Source organism: Camelus bactrianus, chromosome 17 (genome assembly GCF_048773025.1).
Source record: "Camelus bactrianus isolate YW-2024 breed Bactrian camel chromosome 17, ASM4877302v1, whole genome shotgun sequence".
Lineage (NCBI taxonomy): Eukaryota > Metazoa > Chordata > Mammalia > Artiodactyla > Camelidae > Camelus > Camelus bactrianus.
Genome location: NC_133555.1, coordinates 15,528,490 through 15,544,657, shown reverse-complemented (window position 1 = coordinate 15,544,657; position 16,168 = coordinate 15,528,490). Strand labels below are relative to the sequence as shown.

Sequence of the window (16,168 nt, the reverse complement as noted above, 5' to 3'; positions counted from 1 at the left end):
TTTCTCCATAAGCTTGGCATGTAATTGGCCCTCAATAAGTGTTGGCTTAGATTATTATTTTTCTTACAACAATAACTACTACTGAATGAAGCCGTGCTAGGGGATGATTCAGAAAAGGTCCAGAGTTCTGGTGAGCCTTTTCAGTTCTGAATTTTCATATTGAATGTTTTTGTTTCCTTTGGTAAAATAACCCTAAATAAAAATATCACTGAAGATATAACGAAAGTGAGAATACCACTGAACAAAGATGGCAGCTTTGAATTGTGAATTGCAACCTTGACATTTGTGAGAGCTCATGCCTTCAGTAAACATTTACTGAGTGCCCATTAGGTGCTAAGCCCTGGCTTAGTGATGGTGATAAGGCGGTGAACAAAACAGCTATGGTCCTGCCCCCTTGGAGTTTGAGTCTAGCAAGGCATTGAACAGGTAGAAGTGGGATCCGTGCTGAGGTGGAGAACAGAGTCTCATGGATGTGTATACCATGGGGTTCCACTCCATCTGGACATGTATAGGTTCTCTTGAGGCATGGCTTTTATGCTGAGATGTGAATGAAGGAGTAGTAGGGGTCACTGAGTGACAAGGACATGGAAGGTAATGAGAGAGAAGAGGGTTTCCAGGCAGACAGAATAGTAAGTACAAAGGCTCTGAGACAGGAAGGAACATGTTTGAGAAAAAAGAAGGTCACAGTAACCAGAAGGTAGAGTGTGGTGGGACAAAGACGTCAGCAGGGGCTGGAGCTTGCCAAGCCCCGCAGGCCATGTTGGAGTGTCTGGTCTTTGTGTTAAGGGCAGTAAAAAGCCATGGAATGAATTCTAGCGTGGAAGTGAGATGACTGGACTTGGGTTTTAAAGAGGACTCACAGGTTCACTGCAGTGTGGACGGTGGAATTGCTGAGGCCAGTTTATGATGACTTCAGCTCTGGTGGTTGCCTTAGAGATGGATGCAGAACATGCCTGAGAAATAGAATTACCAGTCCTCGTGATTGGCTGGCTGTAGAGTTGAAGGGAAGTGGAGGTGATAAAGATTTCACCTCGGTTTCTGACCTGAACAACTATTAAGGTTGATCTGTTTGAAATTGCCAATATTTAGCTATTTATGACCTACAAAAAAAAGGCGGTTTCTTATAGTTCAACCTACGGAATGGATGGCAGTGCTATTCAAAGATGGAGAAGACTGAACACATTATTTGTAAGTGAGGAGTTGAGCTTAATTTGAGACATATTTTGATTTTGAGGTACCTGAGAAGCATCCACATAGGGAAGTCTTACCATCTGTTGGTCTGAAACCCCAAATGGGAAGTGGCATTTTTAGCATTGCCTACAAAGAACCTGTGAAAAAAACAAGGATGTATTATCGGTGCTGATTTGGTTCACAAGCCCACTCACTATTAAATGACCTACTTTTCACCAGCCACAGACTTTCATACATGTCGTGAGATGAGATTCATTGTGTAAAAACGGGGGTAAGAAAAGACTACCTCAGATCAGAACTAAAATCTCTAGATATAGAAACTAATTACCATTTAAGGAGAGGACAGAAAAATCTCAGATTTCTGCTTCTCATCTCTGTTTTAGGGGAAAAAAAAATTAGAAAGCCCAAGTTATTGTTGGAAAATTATCACCCCGCCCCCAGCCCATCCAGAAAAGTGTTAGCAACCCAGGAGAACACAATTTGAATTTTCCCTGACCTTGAATTGTGACTTCATTGCCACTGTTTAAAAAAAACACATGATGGTTTTCATTCATTAATCCCCAGCTAAACAAGTATATTCCATTTTGAATGACAAATGAGTGCTGGCATTCCTTATCTGCTTTTGATAATGGAAACTAGCCCTCCTTAAAAATAATAAAGAGAGATTGCCGTTGACAGGACATTTACCTTCTCTGAGTTGTATATCATAATGGCAGATTATAAACATGGAGTTTCTGGACATCAGTGAGATATATTGATCCTCAGGGTAATTTGAAATAAAGTCTAAGTGACATTTCTCCTGAAATTCGTCTCTATAAAACCAAACCAGGGGTGGTGCTGAAGCACCACAGAGAGGATGGAGATTCTCAACTACAGATATTCGAGCCCTGGTCAGTCAGTTGACTGAGAATCAAAGTCTTACCTTTTTATATGAGAGGGTGGCATCTACCCCAAACCTGGAGATGAAACCCTTTCTCAGGTAAGATTTTATTAATCAGAATAAGGTCAAAGCACAAGCCTTTGCGACTCAAGCTTACTAGGTTCTCAAGTACAGTTAGTGGAATTCAGATCTCACCGACCCAAGATTTCCAAAGTCCTGAAAATCAGTGGATGTTTACATTTCTGTATCTGTGAATAGTGGATCTAAGAGCAGGACCATTATTAGTGCAAACCAAACGGCAGATGGCTCGATTAAGCTTTCTAGGCTGCATACTGCTTTCAGGTAGAAGCTCAAAGTACTGAAAATAATATGCCAATCACGAAGAAGTCAGATCTGTCCATTAAAACTGATCCTGAAGGACTTTCCCCTTTTTCCTTAGTAAAGGCCAGAAAGCCTTTACTTCTGTAAGAATAACTGAGTTTCATGAATTCACATCATCTTTCCCTCATTTAATAGGAATCAATGAAATTTTATAATGGATCTCTGTATTTTGTTATACACTGTGCCTTTTTGATTATAAAGACCTATGTCCTCAATAATGTGATCCTCTGGAGATCCTGGAAGTGTTTAAAATATGACAAGGGGTCCCTGGATTGCAGGATCTTCAGGGACTTTATTGACAAGTAGCACTGAACATGGTAATATGAGGTAAGTTACGGTGCGATCCAGGCTTCACCCAGAAAAAGGTTTTTTTAACCGAGATTTAATAAGTTGCAAGATTGTAATAATGTCTAATGTCTTTCTTGCTCAAAACACTTGCCATAAGCATCTACATTCAAGGAAGGAGTTATGGAGGAATATCGTCAAGAGAGACAGGGATAACACTGCTTACAGTCTTAACTTGTAAATAAGTCCTGAGAGTTTTTGTAACTCTGTATTTCTAACAAGTTTGTCCTCTTCTTTAATATTTCAAAGTAATACCATACCAAATAAACAAAAATCTTACTTAACTAGATTTTCTATGTCGCATCAAGGGCAACAACATATAATCTTCCCCATTTCCACTTCTAATTTGTTAAAGAGGTCTTTAACTGGTTCCAATACTTGGAAAACCGTATGCTTATCCGAAATGCCGGAGGCTGATGGAACAGAGAAGTTTACGTGATACACTAAAATTTTTTATAATTAAGATCAGGCTTCTGTTTTATTAGTAGTATTATACCTCAGAACCAGCGATTAACATTGAGACTTCCTTGGAAACAACCCTTTGAATATCAACAAATATTGACAGGTGAATAGGAATATATTAAAAATCCTTGTTAAGAGGACCTTCAACTAGAAGGACCATAAATGATGTCTATTTATTTTATCAAGCACTCAGAGGCCTTAAATTATCAGGATGACATTAGCTTCCTAAAAGATCACATGAAAATGACTCTGGATACCAATTTTGTTGAACAAGCTTTCCACAGTACTTATCATTTACTCACACATTATTTAAAAGTTTGACATTCAGGATATTAGTTACAACTCTTGGTTACATGTGAGAGAAACTCAATTTCAACTAGCTAAGCAAAGAAGGAAATGTATTCACTTATCTGACTGTGGAGTCCAGATGATAGGGCTAATCTCAAGCATGGCTAGATCCAAAGGCTCCTATAATGTCACCAGGGCTCCGTCTGTCTCTCTCCCGGTCAGAATGATGATTGCTTGAAGCAGCCTGAGATCTACGTTCTAGAAGCTTAGCTACTGCAGCAGAAAAAGAGCCTGGCAGGGTGGTGACATCTAAAACGGTGGCATAAGAAGCTCTGTGAATTTCTCCCCCATGGAACAAGCATCCTTGGTAAAAATTATTTTTAAAACATCTAGAGTTTTTGGAAATTGTCCAAAGGGCCTAAGCAAATGAAGAAACAGATTTCTTTCTCATGAAAATCTACTATAGCTCAGTGAAGAGTGAGAATCTGTGATGTTTGAACCATGACCTACTCCTACCCCACCCTGCTCCCCTTATACCTCCGCGTCATGGAAACCCATCTCTAGACAACTCAGTCAAGGACGCTGGGATCCTTTCCTCCACAGCTCCCAGTTGAGGGATGTGATGTTTCCTTGGGAAAAGGCAGGTCATTAGTGTTTCTCATCTCTACTAGCTATGTGTCGCAAAGCTTAAATTCCAGAGGCAAGTGTGGCCATGGGTTCAGAGGCTCCCTACATTAAGAGGAAGCTGGTAACTTCATGAGAGCAACAAGCTAAACTCTAGTCCAGTTAGTTTACAAGGGAAGCACCAAGGAAAGAGGCAAATAAAAAGTGCCCTCCTAGTCTCAGAACAAAGCCCAAACGCTGTCCTCCAGAAAGCTCCCTGCAGGTGGGCCTGCCTTTAATTGGACCAGACTGCAGAGCGATTTGTGCCTCAGGTCAGGCCATTGTCAAAAACAATAGAGCCATCAGCTGGCAATTAGTGGAGGCTAATAGCTGGGTGTAATACCAACAGAGGTGGACAGCTTAAGAGAATGATTCGCGGAAGAGTCAGTCAGAGAGAGCCCTGATAAATCCACTGTCATCCCGGGTGACTGTGGGCATGCGCCGAATTGCACCCACTGAGGAACAACATCATAGATTTCACACAGTGGGTGAAGTGGACTTCACTGAAGTACTCCGGTCAACATACTAAACAAATGAGCAAGCAAAGACCAACAAGCCCTGCAGGTTGGGTTGGGGTGTGCAGTGGGGGGGGAGAGGATCGGTATCCAGAGTTGCTACTATATATTATCTAAAACATCCTAAAGTAGTACTATCATGCTACAATATGGTTTTCAACAACAACAACAAAAAAAAATGAGGCATACAAACAAACAGGAAGATGTGATTCGTTCACAGGAAGAAATGCAGGCCGTGGAACTGCCTGGTGAGAGGACCCAGCTGACAGATTTGGTAGAAAAAGACTTTAAAAGCCGCCATTATAAATATGTTCAGGCAACAAAAGGAACCTGTGCTTAAAGAAGTAAAATAAAATATGATGACAGTTTCATAAAATCAAGACTGTCAATAAGGAATTATTTTTTATTTTAAAAAGAGCCTTATGGAAGTTCTGGGGTTGAAAAGTAAAATAACTGAAAAGGAAAAATCATTAGGGGGGCGCACTGTATGTCTGAATTTAAAGTAGAAAGAGTCAGTAAACTTGAAGATAATCAATAGAGATTATATAACCTGAAGAACAGAGAAAAATAGTGAATAAAATTGAACAGAGACTCAGAGATGTGAAACACTATCAGACCCACCAGAACCTGCATGATGGGAACATCAGAAGGAGAGGAGAGAAAAGAGAATAGAAAAAATTTTGAAGAAATAATGGTTGAAAATTTGCAAATTTGATGCAAAACAATTTACATATCAAACATGAATGAACCAAGTAAGATTAACTCAAAGAGATCCACACACAGATAAATCATAGTAAAAATCCTGAAAGACAAAGTCTTATAAGCAGCAAGAGAAAAATAACTTGCCATATATAAGGAAACTCCAATAACATTAATAGCTGACTTCTCATTAGAAACTGTGGAGGACATAAGACCATGGGATGACATTATTTAAAGTGCTGAAAGGTGGAGGGGAACTGTCAATCAAAAATCTTATATCCAGTAAACTTATTTTTTAAATGAAGGTAAAATAAAGTCACTCCTAGATAAGTAGAATCTGAGACAATTCATTTATAGCAGAACCCACAATAATAAAGGAAGTTCTTTAGGCTGAAAGGAAGTGACTCCAGACAGTAACTCAAAATTACACTTAAAAAAAAGAGCACTAGTAAAGGCATTTATGCAAAAGACAATATAAATGAACATTTCTTACTCTTTCTTCTTTTGATTTCTTTTAAAAAACAGTTGTACAAGATGACCAACAGGCACGTGAAAAGATGTTCAACATTGCTAATTATTAGAGAAATGTAAATCAAAACTACAATGAGGTATCACTTCACATCAGTCAGAATGGCCATCATCAAAAAGTCTACAAATAATAAATATTGGAGAGGGTATGGAGCTAAGGGAACCCTTCTAACAACTGTTGGTAGGAATGTAAATTGGTGCAGCCACTATGGAGAACAGCTTAGAGTTTCCTTAAAAAATTAAAAATAGAGTTACCATATGATCCAGCGATCACACTCCTGAGTATATATCCAGAGAAAACTCTAACTCAAAAAGATATATGCATCCCAATGTTCATAGCAGCATTATTTACTATAGCCAAAACACAGAAGCAACCTAAATGTCCATTGACAGATGAATAAATAAAGAAGTTGTGGTAGATTTATACAATGGAATATTACTCAGCCATTAAAAATAATGAAATAATGCCATTTGCAGCAACATGGATGGACCTAGAGATTATCATGCTAAATGAAGTCAGACAGAGAAAAATAAATATTATATAATATCACTTATATTTGGAATCTAAAAAAATTATACAAATGAACTTATTTACAAACCAGAAATAGACTCACAGAAGTAGAAAATAAACTTATGGTTACCAAAGGGGAAGGAGGAAGAGAGAAAAATTTGGGACTAACAGATACACACTATTATATATAAAATGAACAAGAAGGACCTGTTTTACAGCACAGGGAACTATATTCAATATCTTGTAATAACCTATAATGGAAAAGAATCTGAAAAAAGAATACATTTATGTGTGTGTGGAGGGGGGTGTATATACACATATCTACACTTATAACTGAATCACTTAGCTGTATACCGGAAACATTGTAAAGCAACTATACTTCAATAAAAAAATTAAAAAATAAAAAGCAATTGTATAAGACATGTATATAATTACATGTTGGGCCTATACCGTATTTAACAATAATAGCACAAAGGAGGTTGGAATGGAGAAAAATTATGTGAAATAAGAAAATGACATGAGATAGTAACTTGAATTCACAGGAAAAAATGGAGAAAACAAAAAATGGTATATGAGAAAGTTAATGTAACAAACTCCATAAACATATACTTGCTCGTCTTCCTCTCTCAGCTTCTTTAAAACACATTAAGTTGTATGAAGTAGCAATTATATTGTTGGGTAACAGTATAGATGTAATATGTACAACAGTGATGTCATGAAATGGAGAAGACGGAATAGAGTTATAGGATTAACATTAGTGTATTTCACTGGAATTAAGCTAGTATAAATCTGAAGTGTTTTCTGATAAGATGTATGTGGCAATCCTTAGACCAGTCATGAGGAAACAGCTCAAAAAATATATGAAAAAATGTATTAAAATGCTACGTTAGAAAATACTCAGTGCAAAGAAAGCAGTAACAGAAGACTAGAGGAATGAAAAAGATGTGAGTCATATTGAAAACAACCAGCGAAGCAGCAGACATAAACTGAACTGTATAATAACATTAAATGAAGGATAAAAGATCCAATCAAAAGACAGAGATAGATGATAAAGAATACAATCCAACTATGTGCTGTTTACAGGAGATACACTTAAGGTTCACAATATATTGGTTGGAAGCAAAGAGATGGAAAAAGATATGTCAATCAAACAGCAACCACAAGAAAGCTGGAGTGGCTGTACTAATATCAGATAAAATAGATTTTAAATGGAAACATTACTGGAGAAAAACAGGCACATTTTATAATGAAAAATGTGTTAATCCAAAAAGAAAATATAAGAGTTACAAACACACAGGCACCTAAAAAATGGAGCCCCCAAAATACATGAAGCAAAAACTGACAGAATTGGAGGCTTCTGTGCCCCACATTCAATGGTGGGTTAAACAGTAGACAGAACATCAAAGAAATGGGAGACTTGAACAATGCTGTAAACCAGCTGGACCAACAGACATCTCTAAAACACTCCACCCAACACCAGCAGACTACGCTTTCTTCTGAGTGCATATTGGGCATTCTCCAGGACAGACCATCTATTTGGCCATAAAAACTCCTTAATAAACTTAAAATGATTTAAGTCATTCAAAGTATATTCTCCAACCACAATGGAATGATATTAGAAGTCAATAACAGAAAGAAATTTGGGAAGTTCACAAATATGTGAAAATTAAACAACACACTCCTAAACAATCAATAGGGAAAAGGAAAAATTACAAAGGAAATTATAAAATACTTTCAAATGAATGAAAATGAAGACATAACATACCAAAACTTATTAGAAGTAGCTAAGGCAGTATTTAGAGTGAAATGTATCATTGTAAACTGCTACTTTACAAATGAAAAAAGATTTCAAATTAATAAACTTCTACAAGCAAAAGCTCAGAACTAGGTGGCTTTATTGATGAATTCTACGAAACATTTAAAGAATTAATATCAATTCTTCCCAGTCTCTTTCAAAAAAAAAAAAAACGGAAGAGACAGGAACATTTCTCAACTCATTCTTTGAGGCCAGATTTTAACCTGATACAAAAACCAGACAATGACATCACAAGAAAAGAAAACTACAGACCATTACTCATGAATGTAGATGGAAAATTTTTCAACAAAAAGTAGCAAATAGAATCCAAAAAGATTATAAACCATTACCAAGTTAAGTTCTAGACCAGGAATGCAAAGTTGATTTAACATCTGAAAATCCATTAATATAATACAGTACATAAGTAAAATACAGAAACCACATGATCATCTCAATATGCAAGAAAAAAATTTGACAAAATTCAGTTTCCTTTCATGATAAAAACATGCAACAAACTAGAAATAAAAGGGAACTTTTTTAACCTGATGGAAGTCATCTACAAAACCCCCACAATTAACATCATACCTAATAGTAAAAGACTGAATGTTTTCCCTCTAAGATCAAGAAAAGGAAAAAGATATATGATCTCACAATTTCTGTTCAGCATTGTACTGGAGGGTCTAGCCAGGGCAATTAGGCAAAAAAAATGAAATAAAATAAACTCTGACTTGAAAGAGAGAAGTAAAACTGTCTCTATCTTCAGATGACGTCATCTCATATATGAAAAATCCTAAAAGGCGTCCAGTTTAAAAATGTTTAGAACTAATAAACAAATTCAGTAAGATTACAAGATTTAAGACACAGAAACAGTTGGACTTCTAAACACTTGCAGTGAACAACCCAAAAGTAAAATTGAGGAAACAATTCCATTTACAATAACATGAAAATAATAAAATAGTTAAAAATAAGTTTAACAAAACAAGTGCAAAACCCGTAATATGAAAAGTACAAAAGACGCTGGAAGAAATTAAAGAGTTCAATAACGGAAAGACACCCTTGTTTATGGGTTGGTAGACTTAATATTGCTAAGCTGGCAGTAGTCCACAAAATGACCTACACATTCAGTGCATTCCCTAGCAAATCTCTGCTGGCTTCGTTGAAGAAATTGACAAGCTAATTATAAAATCCATGTGGAAATTCAAGGGCCTATAAAATCAATAAACCTCCAGCCAGGTTACAAATAAACAAGAGAGAACATCATTACCAGTATCAGAAATGAAAGAAGGCATCACTGCAGATTCCTTTTAATGGACATTGAAAGTATGATTAAAAAAAAAATGACTGTGAACAACTCTATGATCACAAATTTGGTAACCTAAATGAAATGGATCAATTCCTTGAAAGACACAAATCTGTCAAAAGTCACACAAGAAGAAATAGATGATCTTAAAGGTCTATATCTACTAAGGAAATTGAATCAATAATTAATAACCTTCCAAATAGAAAGCACCAGGCTTTGCTGGTTAATTCTGCCAAACATTTAAGAAATAAGTTATACTGGTTCTTATTTAAGAAATAAGTGACACCAGTTCTCTACAATCTCTTTCAGAGGATAGAAGACAAGGGAATACTTCTTAACTCATTCTATGTAGCCAGCATTACCCTAATACCAAAATCAGACAAAGACATAAGAAAAGTAGACCCATGTTTTTAATGAACATAGATGCCAAAAATCCTCAAAAAAAAAAATAGCAAATAAAATTTTTAAAAAGCGTAAAAAAATTTTTTAACATTTTTTATTGATTTATAATCATTTTACAATGTTGTGTCAAATTCCAGTGTTCAGCACAATTTTTCAGTTATTCATGGACATATACACACTCATTGTCACATTTTTTTCTCTGTGAGTTATCATTAAAAAAGCATAAAAAATTTAATCCATGACCAAGTGAGATTTATCCTAGGTATGCAAGTTTCAATATTTAAAAATCAGTTAATGTAATTTATTACATCAACAATCTAACAGAGAAAAATCACATGATTATGGCAAAGTTGCAGGGTACAAGATTAATATACAAAAGTTAATCACTTTCCTATATGCCAGCAATGAACAAGCAGAATTTGAAATTTAAAAACACAGTACCATTTATACTAGTACTCCCCAAAATGAAATACTTAGACCTAAATCTAACAAAATATCTACAAGATATATAGGTGGAAAACTACAAAATTCTGATGAACAAAATCAAAGAAGAACCAAGTAAATGAAGAAATCTTACATGTTCATGGATAGGAAGACCCAATATTGTTAAGATGTCAGTTCTTCCCAACTTGAACTATAGATGCAATGCAATCCTAATCACAATCCCAGTAAGTTTGTTTTATGAATATTAACAAACTGATTCTAAAGTGTATATGGAGAGGCTTAGGACTCAGAATAGCCAACACAACATTGAAGAAGAACGAAGTTGGAGGACTGATACTACCCAACTTCAAAACTTACTATAAAGCCTTAGTAATTAAGAATTCTGAGTGATATTGGAGAAAGAATAGATTAATGGAACAGAATAGAGGGACCAGAAATAGACCCCCATAAATATAGCCAACTGATCGTTGACAGAGGAGAAAAGGTAGTACAATTGAGCAAAGATACTCTCTTCAACAAATGGTGCTGGATATCCATGGACGAAGTAATGAATATAGACACAGATCTTACACACTTTACAAAAATTAACTCAAAGTGGATCACAGACTGAAATGTAGAATCCAAAACTGTAAAACTCCTAGAAGATAACATAGAAGAAAACCTAAATGACCTTGTGTATGGTGATGTCTTGTTAGATATAACACCAAGGACACGATCCATGAGAGAAATGATTGATAAACTCGACTTGATTATGATTAAAAATTTCTGCTCTGTGAAAGACAATATCAAGAGATTGAGAAGACAAGCTACAGACTGCGACAAAATATTTACAAAAGACACGCCTGATAAAGGACTGTTACCTAAAATACACAAAGAACTCTCAGCAATAAGAAAGCAAATAACTTGATTTTAAAATGGGCAAAAGACCTTAACAGACACATCATCAAAGGAGATATACAGGTGGCAATTAAGTGTAGGAAAAGATGCTCCACATCATATATCATCAGGGAAATACAAATTAAAACAACAGGGAGATACCACTCCATATTTATCAGAATGACCACAGTCTGGAACACTGACAACACCAAATGCTGTCAAGGTTGTGGGCCAACAGGCATTGTCATACGTTGCTGGTGGGAATGCAAAATAGTACACCCACTTTGGAAGACAGTTTGGCAGTTCCTTACAAAACTGAATATATGCTTACCATATGACCCAGCAGTTGTGCTCCTTGGTGTTTATCCAAAGGAGCTGAAAACTTATGTCTACACAGTAACCTGCACTCGGATCTTTATAGCAGCTTTATTTATAATTGTGAAAACTCAGATGCAACTAAGATATCCCTCAGTGGGTGAATGGTTAAATAAACTGTGGTGCATCCAGACAGTGGAATATTATTCAGTGCTAAAATGAAATGAGCTATTGGACCATAAAGAGTCACGGAGGAATCTTAAATGCATATTACTAAGTAAAAGAAGCCAGTTTGAAAACGCTGCATACTCTGTGATTCCAACTAGATAACATTCTGGAAAAGGCACATCTACGGAGACAGTAAAAAGTGTTTGCCTGGATTTGGGAGAGGGGAATGGATTTATAGGCATTGCACAGAGGATTTTTAAGGCAGTGATAATACTCTGTATGAAGTTATAATGGTGGGTATATGTCATTATACATTTGTCCAAACCCATAGAATGTGTAACACTAAGAGTGAACTCTAATATAAAGTATGAACTTTGGGTGATTATGATGTGTCGATGTAGGTTCATCCTTGGTAACAAATATACCACTCTGGTGAGTGATGTTCATAACAGGGGAGATTATGCACATATGGAGGCGCAGGGTGTATGGGAAATCTCTGTACCTTCCTCTCAACTTTATTGTGAACCCAACACCGCTAAAAATAAAGTCTTAAGAAAAAATTCAAGACACCCACAATATCCAAAACAATCTTGAAAAGGAAGAACAAAGTTGAAAGACTGTCACATCCAGATTTCAGAATTTACAGCAAAGTTATAGTCACCAAGCCAGTGTAGTATTGCCATAAAGATAGAGGTATAGATTAATGGGAGAGAGCTGAGAGCTCTTATATTAAGTCTTTTATCCATCTGAGTTAATTTCTATATACAATATACAGTATGGCTAGCCAGTTGTTCCAACACCATTTGTTGAAAACATTACTCTTTCCCCAGTTGAATTGCCTTGGCACCCGTGTCTAAAATAAATGAACTGAGAATATGAGGGTTTTCTCCTGCATTTGTAGAAAATATTCCCCAAATGCCTCCTTTTGAAGATTCCCCTGAACCTTCCATTCTTCATCTGTTAAATGGGTATAAAAATAGTACACATGTCTTTGTTCAGACTCACTTGATCAGTGAGGCTGTTGTATGTAAAATTGCTCCTCTCCTTCACTTTATTTTTTCTTCTAGCCTACTATCTTCAAAGTTAGAATACTACCTAATTTACTTATTGGTTTTATTTTTTAGTTTCTCCCACTAGCATGTAGTCCTCTCAGGGGAAAGGTCATTGATCTTCAACACCTAGAGAAGTGCACTACACGTATTAACAGAAGGCACTCTGTAAAACTATTTGGATGGTTGGATAATAAGGAAGGAAGGAAGGAAGGAAGGAAGGAAGGAAGGAAGGAAGGAAGGAAGGAAGGAAGGAAGGAAGGGGGGGTGATGGATGAATGGACGCATGAATGAATGGACTTATAGCAAGGGCTTTACCAAGTTCATCAAAGGGCAGTAGAGAGGATTCGAAGATTTAACACTTATAAAGTGCCCAGACTTGAACCCAGTATACACTCTGTAAATGTTAGTTGGATTTGATTCTCAAATACAAGAAGAAGGACAACATTCTTTGAAAACCAATCCAGTTAGAGTGAAGAGCTACAGCTCCTTGTGGCCCATTGATCCTGTTTCCAGCAACTCCCTAGCAGAGAGCACGTTCTCTGGAGAGGCACCATCAGACTAAGAAATTGGACTCTGCTTTAAATGACAGTTGCCATGGCTAACAGAATGTCTACAGCCAACAGGAGAAGATAGTGTGTATTTGCTGGCTGGGATTGCAACATCTGATAAGAGGAGGAAGCAAGCCAAAAGGGGTGGAAGCAGATGGAAGATCTAAGAGAGCCATTATCCCAGAGCACGCCAGAGACACCAGACACCTTCAGTAACGCAAGTCCTGTGGAAAATGTTCTGCGTGCAGCTATAACAGTTGGCCCCACAGCTGAGATGATGAAGTCAACGACCAAACACAAGCTCGATGAGCCAGAATTTTAGGAAAACTGTCCCGAACAAAGCCATCATTGATTTACCCAACTCACTGGCAATCTGAATCTTATTTGCATGGAAATCAAAGATTACACTGATCGGAAGAGTCTACTTTGTTGATGGAACAGGGGTGAATGTAGCCATGACATGGGTACAATCCGCTCTTTGTTAAAACGTCACAAAAATGAATATGTAAGTTATACGTCATTCCACAAGAGGGCACAATAGAAGCAAAAATAAAGACTGATATACTTTAATTTTTTCCTGTGCCACTGCATTTTAAGCTAACAATTTCATGACTCTTAAAATCTCAAAACAGTTTAAATGGTGGGTCCTAATCAAGAGTGGATATTTACTTTTGTACACATTCTCAATGTATTTAAGAAAAAAAAAAACAGGAAAAAAACACTATATAGGAGTAATACTTTTCAAGTGTTAATAATTCCCCTGTCTTAAACAATTTTAACATTATAAAGGATACTTGAGAATATATAGCATCGAACAGAAAGTTCCTTGTTCTCTGCACATCCAAAACGAAAGGAAAATATCTCAAAGTTAGGTGATTAGAAAGTACGTATAGGTGAATCTATTGGTATTTTTAAAAATCCAAAAGTGTATACATTTGTGTGTGTGTGTGTATACACAGAAACATTCATATACACAAACATTCATTCAACACTGCTTATTGAACGAGGAGGGGATAGCTCAGTGGTAGAGTGCTCGCCCAACTTGTACAAGGTCCTGGGTTCAATCCCCAGTCCCTCCATGAAAATAAATAAATACCTAATTACCTCCCCCCAAACAAAAAAACAACAAAAAACAAAGAACCAAAAAATTTAAATAAATTACTTCCCCTGGCCAAAAAAAAGGGGGAAAAAAAGGAAATAAGTAAAAATAAATCTAACTACCACCACTCCCCTCCCCCCAAAAAACAATGTTTATTGAGCCCCAGCTATGTGACTGGCCCTAGAAATATAATTGCGAACAAGATATCCAAATTTCCTGCTTTCATGGAGCTTATATCCAAGTCAGGAAAGAATGACATAAATACTTAAATTATTAGTTAATTTCCCTTACTAATAAGAATGATGGGAAAAAAAAACGAACGTTTAGAGAGTGATGAGTGGAGCTCTCTGAGGAGGTAGCAGCTGAGGAGATCTGAATTCCTGGCCATATAGAAATCACACATAAAGATAAATGTGTACAAACAATCTGGGGTGATTTTCACTAAACTGTTAAGGTTGGTTAACTCTAAAAAGAGGTGAGAGGGTTGCGGGAGCTTGGAGTCATGGTGTGGTGGGGATAGGCACAAAAACAACAATTTGAATTTCTTATTCTCTGCATTGCTGAATTTGTACTTTTATAACACCCAAGCATGAATTTGTGTATTGTGTAATTTAGACAATTTTTTAATGGCAAAGCAATAAGAAAGAAAAAATAAGAGCATTAAAGCTTTTCGTAATGTGTGAAAACTGTCTATTCCCGTTTACAATGACATAGAGGCAGGCCAGAATTACAGAGAATTAGGGAAGGTATTGGCCTCTTTCTGGCCAGGTATTCTGGTTCTCAGTGTATTTACATTAATACAAACAGTAAACATGGCAATGATAATAGAGAAAAGGATGATTGTACTGATCTACTTACTTATCTGTCTGCCATCTGCGTCCCTTCCCTCCTGCATGCCACTCCTGGAGTTTTGGTTTTTGAATGCTAGTCTCGTGTGGATTTTCAGCCCAGAGCCTTCCTAGACTCCCTGTTGTCTTGTAGGATCAAGCCGAAACCCCTCAGCCTGGTGTTCACGACCCTTTGCATTCTGAGTTCACCTATTAACTTTTTAGCATTATTCTAAATCATGAATTCCCATTCCACCAGGCTGGTCTGCCATTGTCCTTCCAAGATGCTGTGCATATTACCCTACTCCATACTGTTGCTTGAGGACCAAGCTTGTCCCCTCCCCCTCTTCCAGCCTCACTTATTAAAATCATGCCCAGTAATTCAAAACTCAGCCCAATAATCTAAGCTCAAAATTGTCTTTCCCTTTAACCAATTGCTTCTCATAGACACACACATAGGTTTCTGAGATCAGATATCGATGTGAATTCATGTTTTTTTAAGTAGATAGATAGATAGATAGATAAATTCTAGATCTGTATGTATGCATTGGTGAATATCCATACATGTATTTCCTAGCAATCCACTGAGAGAGGCTAGAAGCAGTGACATCCCAGTAGCAATGAGCATACCTTGCACTCAGATCTTGGCTTCTAAATTCCATCCTTGAATAAAAGGAACCAGGGCTCCTTGGAGAACTTGTTGATTCTAGAGCTGAAGGCAGGGAAAGTGCAAAACAAATCTGAAGTGTCTTGCGGTGCTAGAAAGTAAGGATGTGCAAAAAAAAAAAAAGAAATAAAAGGACGGGCATACATATTGAAAGAGCACAGGAGCCAATCTAAAAGAGCTCCTAATGACCAGAGTTGAAACAGCTTGAGTAA

The 16,168-nt window shown here is 36.7% G+C and overlaps 1 protein-coding gene across 1 annotated transcript in view; it reads left to right on the top strand.

The window, feature by feature from the left end:
* Positions 1-16,168, top strand: part of GXYLT2 (glucoside xylosyltransferase 2) — a 72,149-nt gene that overhangs the window by 25,844 nt on the left and 30,137 nt on the right. The window lies entirely within an intron of this gene.